This window comes from Myotis davidii, unplaced genomic scaffold, assembly GCF_000327345.1.
Source record: "Myotis davidii unplaced genomic scaffold, ASM32734v1 scaffold130, whole genome shotgun sequence".
In the NCBI taxonomy this organism is placed as follows: Eukaryota; Metazoa; Chordata; class Mammalia; order Chiroptera; family Vespertilionidae; genus Myotis; species Myotis davidii.
In genome coordinates, this window is record NW_006285040.1 from 4,705,805 (window position 1) to 4,715,720 (window position 9,916).

A 9,916-nucleotide genomic window follows, 5' to 3' on the forward strand; every position below is an offset into this window, starting at 1 on the left:
CTTGAACCTCTGCCTTCCCAGGACAGATACTTCACAAATCAGATGAAAACTGCCTTATGGGGTATTCCCTTCCCTACAAAGTGGTCAACCGGTTAACTGTCCTTGCTAGGAGCTCTTCCAAGGCTATTTCTTTAGGAATAAAGAAGTTCTCACTTTATATACACCCCCCCGCCCAACACACACACACACACACACACACACACACACACACGAGACTCACTGAGAAAGAAGTAAGGAAACAATAGACAATCCTTTTGGATTCTTTCTGTTATACACACTGCTTTCAAACGATGACCTTTGAAACTAGAGATTAAAAGAAGAAAGAGAACTGAGACTGTCAGGTCCTGAAAGATACAAAAAAATACACTTCTATTCTTGCCTTCTGGCTGGGGAATCTGCTGGCTTACTTACAATTTGGACAAGAGGTTTCGTTTAGGCTTTTCTTATGGGGTTTCCCAGGTTTTCCTATACTTATATATGGCACATTAACTTATATGGTGACAAGTAGAAGGGTTTAAATACAAATTCCTTGGGAATTAAAAAGCACAGAATCATCATTATAAGGATGATAATTGTTACAAATACAGTTTATGAAGTAGCTTTGTTTTTGACCATGCTACTTTAATATTATGAGTGTTAATTGAGCTTTGGAAGATTTGTCAAAAACATTCCTAATGAAATTGTATTTATCATCATGAGATTTGGCATGTGTAATAATAGTCAGAAATCAGGACAATAAATACCTAAAGTGCATTAACAATTTACCAAGTACTCACTATTCTGCCAAGATGTTTTTACTTCATAAAGAAGTGGGGAATATTGGATCCTATGTTCACAACATTTTAATTTTAATTATGAAGAAGAATATGAAATGTAAACCAAATAAGATGGTGCCTTATCTGAGAGGAATCCTTTTCAGAAGATTCAGTGAAGGGTGAGATTATCAGGGAAAGTGGGGATTTGAGCAGATCTGGATTTGCAAAAAGGATGTTTTAGATGAGATAAAAAACCAACAACCAACAACAACAACAAGTATGGGATGAGGAAATAATATTGGATATTTTTAAGGACAAAGGTGGCTAGGCACCCTGAAATAGAAGGCATGTCTACAGGACAAGAGGGTGGTGGGTTGGATGGTAGGAGCATCACGTTCAGAGAAATCTTAAAAGGCAGATTTGACTGTTGCAGGATATTGTTGTCACGGAACGTTTTTGAGCAGGAAAATAGCTTAATCAGATTGATGGGGAAGTCCTGCTTTCCCTTTATCACCCTCTCAATGAACTCTAGTGATATTTAATAATTTGGGTGATAGGTATCATACATTCAACTAACCTGGTCTCTGCTGTTACTTAAAATATTTGCACATTGTAGGAGTCAGGACATGTAGATTTATGTAATTCCTTACCCAAAACTCTCTCTCTTTTTCTCTCTCTCAATCTCCCTCAGCCTGGCAGGATATCTCTCCATGTCCAAGTGGAATTATCACATAACAAGAAGTCGGTTTCATTTTTCTGAGGAAGGACCTGGCACAGAGTGGTTAACAGGCTTGGTGTACATTTTATCTGGAGCTGGGAGTAGAGGATTTTCCCTCTTTTTAAATAAAATATTTAGAATTAGAAAGATCAGAGCTCAGTTCTCCAGCTAATAGCCTCATTGACCTAGTTGATGTAGAGTCCAAAAAGAGAGTTTTGATGTCCCAAAGATTCTTCTCTGATGCTCAATCAGGAACACAGAGTCATGTTCCTCAATGTTTGACTTCACAGATACCATCCCTGTGGTGTTGACTCCCCAGTAACTTCATTGAGGCTTCAGGAAGCGCATCCCACCCTGAGTCTTCTCAGTGGGCATGCTCCTCCTCCAATCTGCACCCCCCTCTCCATTCTCCACCTAAAATTAAACCAGAAACTGTGGATTTGGGTTTACTAGTCCTTTAACAGGGTTGGAATTCACCTAGGCTCAGAGAACAACTGTACTGTAAACCTCCCTTCCAAGTGCCTGCTGTGTTGGATGGAAGCATGACAGGCAGCAAGGAGGCTGATGGTTCTCGCTCTGGCAGACTTCTCCATGTCATGAGTCAAAGAAACCCCTCCTTTTCTGCAGAGGTTTGAGATCACAAACACTTCTCAGTCTTTAGTCAGGTTGCTGCTTTGCTCTAGGGAATGGATTGTCCAAAACTGGATGCAACCCCAGTTTTTATTGATGATGATGATGATGATGATGATGATGAGAGCGAGAGAGAAACATTGACATGAGAAACATTGATTGTTGCCTCCCAGATCCACCCTGACCAGGGATCAAATCCTCAACCTAGGTATGTGCCCTGAATGGGAATCAGACCTTTTTGATGAAGGGAATGATACTCTAACCAACTGAATCACCCGGCCAGTGTGAGACAACCCAATTTTTTAAAAAAATTTTTTATGTGGTTTTTCTTTTCCTGGTATAGTAGTGAGTTACTATGCTATAGTTCTTGGCTTTGAATACAGCTCTGAGTTTTTGTCAAAGGGAAGATCCATACCATTCATACCACCAGCTTACAGGAATTCATCTAGCCCTGGAGTCATTCAGGAGTAATTTACTCAATTAGTAACACTGGCAATTAATTGCATATATGTTGTCTGGGAAAGAAAATTTAAACTCACTAGCAATTTGACTTCTTAGGATGACAAAAAACTTATATACATTTAACTTTAATAGCTTTATTATTGTTGGGTTATGAAACATTACTACAAGTGGTTGAAGAACCATGTGGAATGATAAATAATAGCATCACATATCATTCTTTGAAAATAAATATTATAAAAACACAGCTAATAAATATAGCCTTGAGATATAATAGGAAATGAACTGAAATCAAATGACTATCTCTATCTGCTGATTAGACTGCTCTTAAATAATTCTTATTAAATTTAATGAAATCAGTGGGCAGCCTTTAGAATCTATCAGATAGTGCATTTTGTTTGAAAAGATTTCATTATTGAATATGAATATATATTAAATGTGATACAGTCTTACAAAATAAAAATCTCATTACAATTGACAATAAAATTATGGAAAATAATGGAAGATTATACAGAAAATAATGGGATTATGAATAAATTCCTGGATTGTTTCAGCAGGTGTGATTACATGATGACCTCTGCTTTGGATGAGCTGTGGGACTTTGCATGAGCCCTTTCCCTCTCTAAGTTCTATGTTGTTGTCAATAAAACTCAGTAATTCAACCAATGGGATGAGGATGTAGTGGTGAAGAATGAAGGCATGGTCCCTGGTTCTTAAGGAGACAATATTGCTAGAGGGTGAAACAGATAAGATTTCAGATGGCAATGAGTGCTGTGAAGATCATTAGAAAGAGTAATATGTCAGATAGTGACTAAAAGATACTTTTTAAGATAGAATGATCAGAGAAGACTTCTGTGACACGATGACATTTGAACAGTGGCCCAAATGACAAAGAGGAGCCAAGCTATGAAAGAGCTTGGGGGTGGAGAGGCATATGGAACAGCAAGTGAGAAGGCCCCATGGCCAGAACACACATGATTTGTTCAGGAACAACAGGGAGGTCAGTGTGCACAGTGAGGAAGGGGAGAAAAAGGGGAGAAGACACAGAGGTCAGACAGGGCAGTGGTTGACTATGCAGGGCCTCAAAGGCCATGCTAGGGATTTTATTGTAAGTGTGTGAGAAGCCATTAAAAGGTTTCGAACAGATGAACATTAGTGGAATATGTTTTTAAAGCAGTCGCTGCCTGCCCTATGAGAGAATGGATGGCAGAAGGGGCAAGAATGAAGGCAGAGGGACTGCTGGGAAGTGATGGGGTCAAACACTGATCAGCATGCCTTTCTCTTTGAGGGTACAGATCTTCTCTCAGAAAGAGAATGTTCTAATCCACATGCATAGCATCATACTCTTTTATTGGATTACTAGAGGCCCAGTGCACAAAAATTTGTGCACTCGGGGAAGAGGGAGTCTCTCAGCCCAGCCTGTGCCCTCTTGCAGTCTGGGACCCCTCGGGAGATAACGGCCTGCTGGCTTAGGCCTGCTCCCGGGTGGCAGAGGGCAGGCCCAATCCCTAGGTGCAGACCCTGGTCGGGCTCAGAGCAGGGCCGATTGGGGAGTTGGGGCACTGCCCCCTGTCATGCACAGAGCAGGGCGGATTGGGAGGTTGCAATGCCACCCTCAGTCACACTCAGGGTAGGGCTGATTGGGGGGTTGGGGCACCGCCCCCTGTCACACTCAGGGCAGGGCGGATCAGGGGGTTGGGGCGCCACCACTGTCACACTCAGGGCAGGGCCAATGGGGAGGTTCTGGCTCTACCCCACCACACACAGAGCAGGGCCGATCAGGAGGTTGAGGCGCCGCACCCTGTCACACACAGAGCCGCAGGGCGATCAGGGGGTTTGGGCGCTGCCCCCTCTCACGCTGATCCCGGTGCTGGGAGGCCTTGCAGCTCCACTGATCCCGGTGCTGGGAGGCATATTACCCTTTTACTATATAGGATAGAGGCCTGGTGCATGGGTGGGACTGGCTGGTTTGCCCTGAAGGGTGTCCTGGATCAGGGTGGGGGTCCCCACTGGGGTGCCTGGCCAATCTGGGTGAGGGGCTGAAGAATGTTTTCAGGCCGACTGAAGCTCCCAACTACTCCTTTTTTTTCTTTTTTTCCTTTCCTTTTTATTCTTGGCCAGGTTTAGCTCTGGCTCCAGCTCTGAGGCCTTTGCTGCTGAAAGCAGGTATCTGGTTTGTTTGTGTTCTATAATCGAAACAATGTATAACTCCAGCTCTGAGATCCTGGCCGGCTAGAAGCAGGTTTCTGGGGTTTTGGTTAGCTTCTATATTTGTTACACTGTTTCTTAAACTGCAAGCTCAGAAACCGGCAAGGCAGTTGGGGAACGTTGGAGTCCTCCGTCACTAAAGTAAGCAAGCCTCATGTTCGCTTCCAGCTGCCTGGCTGCCGGCCGCCATCTTGGCTGGCAGTTAATTTGCATATCTCGCTGATTAGCTAATGGGAAGGGTAGCGGTCGTACACTAATTACCATGTTTCTCTTTTATTAGATAGGATCATACATCTTGAAGACTAGCCATATAGATTGCCTCCGGCTAGGAATGGATCATCTTGATAAGTTTCCTTCACTTCTGATACTATGGCTTAAGGATTTTTCTAAAAAGGAAGCTATTTAATTTTTTTGCATATCCAGATTACCATGAAAACTAAAAAAAAAAAAAAACGAAACCAAGGAAAATGGGTTGGTTTAACGTTCTCTTTGTTCTGTTGCTTGATTCTTCTATTAATACACAGACCATTACGATTTTTTTTTTTTGCAATATCATAGTAACATCATTTTTAGGCTTAAAGAAAGCATTTTTAAACTAATTTCATTATTTCTGATAACCAAGCATTTTGCAATCTGTTTTTGCTTACTGCCCATTTAGAAGTAGTATATATAAAAAAAGTCAGGAAGTCAGGTAAAGACGACAGGTATTTATGAAGAAATAAAAGAATGTGTACTATATTTTTACTCTTTAAACACACTGAATAATAAAAAAATGACCAATAGGAAAGGTGAAAAAGTAGAGCATTAAAATATAGAAACCCTAAACATGAGGAATAAAAATGAACTGTCAGAATGCAATGTGGAGTCAGGGAAAGACAATTAGAGCAATACCACATAGGTCCTCTAAAACCAGGGGCCAGGTGAGCAGCAAACTCTACCGGGGGCTGGATTTAAGGCCATAGGGAGTAGGTCCGAGGGATGAGGAGGGAGAACTCTATGGCTTGCCCCTCTAAAGAGGACAGCCAAAGCTTGGATCTAGCCACTTTCTGCCATGCAGAACAAGGGGGCATTGAGGATTGCCAGGTCATCTGATTTTTTAAAGAGAAGCTGGAAAGATGGATTTTTATATGAAATGTTCTTTCAAAAACTGTGTGGGCCAAACAAAATAATCTTCCAGCTGGATTCCATCTGTGGGCTGCCAGTCTGTGATTCCCGCTCAAAAAATAAGTGGCCTAATTCTCCAAGACCCATCTAATGATTCTTTGATTAGATGGGTGAGCTCTAGGAGTAGAAGTGTCCCAGAGACACCCAATTCTACGTTACAAGTTGGGGGGGCAGAGTTGCTAATGGCGAAGCTTCTAGGCAAAGGGAGTGCATTGGATGAGGAGGGCGAGAGGGAGCCATAGCACTGATAATGGTTTTGGAACTTTCAGGGCCTCAATGTGCGCTTCCCTGACTCCCTGAAGTGTGAACACTGTGGGAGGTGTGACTCATGGCAGAGACACATCCAATGTAGTTGAGTGTAACAAACCCAAATAAAAACTGGCACTGCTCAAGCTCCTTGGCCTCACCCCTCCCCTCCTGCTCTTTAGCACTAGTTGGCTGGACAGGGCTGCTGCCGACATGATTAATAACCAGAAGAAAGCAGCTCAGCGTCTATGCATCCACACAGTGAATAGAAGTAGTAAACTGGCACACGTTGATGCCGACCATAAATAGAAGCAAAGAGAGGGGCAACCCACCTTAGACTGGAATCCTCCCAGATAATAAAGACTTCAGACATATGCTTTTCTCTAGTTTCAAATAAATAAAGGACAACAAATCATCTTCAAAACAAAGCTTGAAGAGGAACTATAAAACATCAAAGAAAAATACAGTAACACATGAAAAATCTGGGGCTATATATCCTCTTCAAAAATCACTAATCCAAGGATTCACTTCTCTGATTTTAATGTTCTTTCCTTCTAGATATCTTGTTCACTATTTCCCACAGTGACTAATCTTTGGACTCAGAAACACCTCCATCCATCCATGTGTCTACTTTCTTTACATTTATCTTCCCTTCTTTTCCTTCCTCTTTAGTCACCTTAGATTTCACAGGCCATTGTTTCAGTTACACTCTCTTTTCTGGGATTAAGTTTACTTTATCAACCTCATCCATTTTCTCAGCGAACTATTTATATATTCTCTATTTTCTGTATTCAACCTCTTCCTCTCAACAGGAATTGATCATCTTTAAAAAAAACTGCTCACAATGCAAGCCTCACTTTCATAAGGTTTAAGACATATAAAATGACTCTGTCAAATTACTCTAAAACCTTGTAAGTGCTAACCCTTAATTATTGCCTCATATTGTTACAGATGATAATAATGAGTCCCAGGAGTGGAATGAGTCTGAAGACTTTGGTTTGAATAGAACTCTTGTTCCCCTTTGCCTGGTGTACCCATCAGATTTCACCTCAGAAGTCTCTAACTTAGGAAAGCCTTCCCGAATCTCTGTAGGTCACTTACACCTATTACTTATTCTTGAAGCTCACATGCCTCTCCCTGTAGTACTTTTAATGATGTTTGCATTTGTAACCTGTGTATCCTCCATGTAAGCCACATGATGGTGGGAACTGGGTCTCTTCTTTCTCTATTCACCATTGTATTCTTGGCACATAGTGGACACTCAGAATTACCTGTTCATTGTGTAAAGAGGACAGTCACGCACGAAGTATTAGGTGAATATAGAGGCAATAGATGATTCTGCCCAGAGATTTCAGGCAAAGTGACATTTGAATAAGGGTTCCAGGTGCAGATAGATGGTGGGAAAGAGCACTTTAGGTGAAGGTTATCCTATATCAGTGGTTCTCAACCTGTGGGTTGTGACCCCTTTGACAGTCGAATGACCCTTTCCAGGGGTTGCCTAAGACCATCCTGCATATCAGATATTTACATTACAATTCATAACAGTAGCAACATTACAGTTATGAAGTAACAATGAAAATAATGTTATGGTTGGGTCACAACATGAGGAACTGTATTTAAAGGGCCAGAACGTTGAGAACCACTGTGTTAGAAGAACATGTAGAGAAATATAGGGATGTCTGACTGCCAGCTTAGGCCCAACCCCCCCAGGGAGTGGGCCTAAGTCAGCAGGTGGACATCCCCCGAGGGGTCCCAGACTGCAAGAAGGCACAAGCTGGGCTGAGGGACCCCCACTGAGTGCACAAATTTTTGTGCAGCAGGCCTCTAGTTGGCGTATAAGCACAGAGCTTGCCTGGTGAGTATTCTGGGGTGCTTAGAGCATGAAGTGTGCTGAATGGGGAGAAGGCTGTGATATTGGAGTGTGGGGATAAAGATGAGATGATAAACTGAGTTAAAAGTCCTCAGATGCCACACTAAGGAGTTCAGTTTTATCACCTCTGGATTGAAATTCATTCATTCTATCTAGTGATAGGAAGTCATTAAATCATTTATAGCAGTAGAATAAATTATTAAATTTGATTTTAGCAAAGATACTTGGTGGTGATGTGGAGTTGATATTGACAGGGTCAAGGTGGGAGGTTCTTGGAATGGTTTGCTTCTGAGTACATGACTGGCCAGAGGGGTGGAAAGGAAGAGGTGGATTGGAGAGGTATTTAGAACTTGGCAACTCCTGGATGTGGCTCCCAAAGTCTTGGAATGTGGGGATCTGAGGATGAGGAGAGGATGATATATATTTCTGCTTTATTGTTCCAGTTCCCTAACCCTGGTACTCTTTGCCTTGCCAGAGTGTAGAAGTAAGTTCTTGGCGTATACCTTTCTTAAGCCCCGCAGTTATAATACTAGTGCAATCCACCGTCTGATTGGAAATAACAATAAAATAGTTATGCTTTATCCTTTGGACATGATGCACATCTTTATCAAAGACCATTTCCTCTAAAAATAACAGGCAATGGTAAAAGTAGTCTCTTATACCTGGATGATGATCAGATACTTTTACATTGATCTATGGTTCCACTGCCTCTAAAGTGTCTGCATTAGAGTTGTACCTCCCAGAATTTGGCGAAGTTGTCTCATGCCCCTAGATCTCATCTTAGCTTGGTCAGTCATTCTTTGCTGCTCCAGGAGAACTGGTGGTCATTTTCACCAGCCATGGGTCCCCAGACCAGAGCTAGGATATCACCTAGGAAGGCAGGCTGAAGAAAGCCAGCATGGAGAGGGCATCACTAACCTCTATGTGCTGCATTCCTGAGTTCTCACATGTGGTTATTAATGCCTGCCTCTAGCCCAAATTTCAAGATGCTATTACCACCTATTTCTGCTGCCTTACTATAGTAAAAGTTGCCTCATTCTCTCTTCAGATGTTTGGGAGAGGGGTGTACTTTATACATAAATATCTTCACCATCTTAATCTTCATGGATATTGTATATAAATACAATAATCTGATGTACTGGCTTTTTAAGGAAAGAACTGGTATTATTCTAACTCCCACATCTGATACCTTTCATGGGAGCTGGAAGAAATGGACTGAAGCTAAACCAGAGACATTTTTAGGAAATTGTTCTGGAAAAAATGATAGAAATTTATGAGCTGGTTCAGTGTGGTGCACAGGGAAATATTTACTGTGCCTCGCCCAAGTGATGCTCATGGCTTCCTCATGCACTTCTGTGTCCTGGTAGAACCAGACCTGAGTTTGCCTCCCTAAATGGAAACTGCCAGGTATTAAGATAATGAGGTGAAGGTGGGGAGAGCTAGGGAGAAAGCCTAGGATCCTGAAGGGTAAATAGGCTGTCCAACTCTCTTATTTTCACTACGTGGATTTCTGTTGCCTAGGAGGAGCTTATATTCTGGGATTCTACCTGCTGATGCCCCAATGGATCCTTAGTTCTTTTTCAGATTCCCTAGCAGCTAAATGAGGCTTTTTCTTTGATGCCCTATTGCTTCCAGATGGAGACCAACCCTGAAAAGTAAATCAAGCAGCTTCTCTAGCGTTGGAAGGCAGCAGAACTCTCCTTAGTTTGACGTCAAGGAAGAGAGTCAGCAGATTGCGTCCTGGTGACGTAGCCGTGGACTCTCACTCCTGTTTGGGAAAAGTCAGGGGTGAAGGTGCAGAAAGGCCCTTCCTTTCTCTGTAGCAGCAGGTTTCTGGGAATGAGGCAGGCAGTGCTCACAGGTATT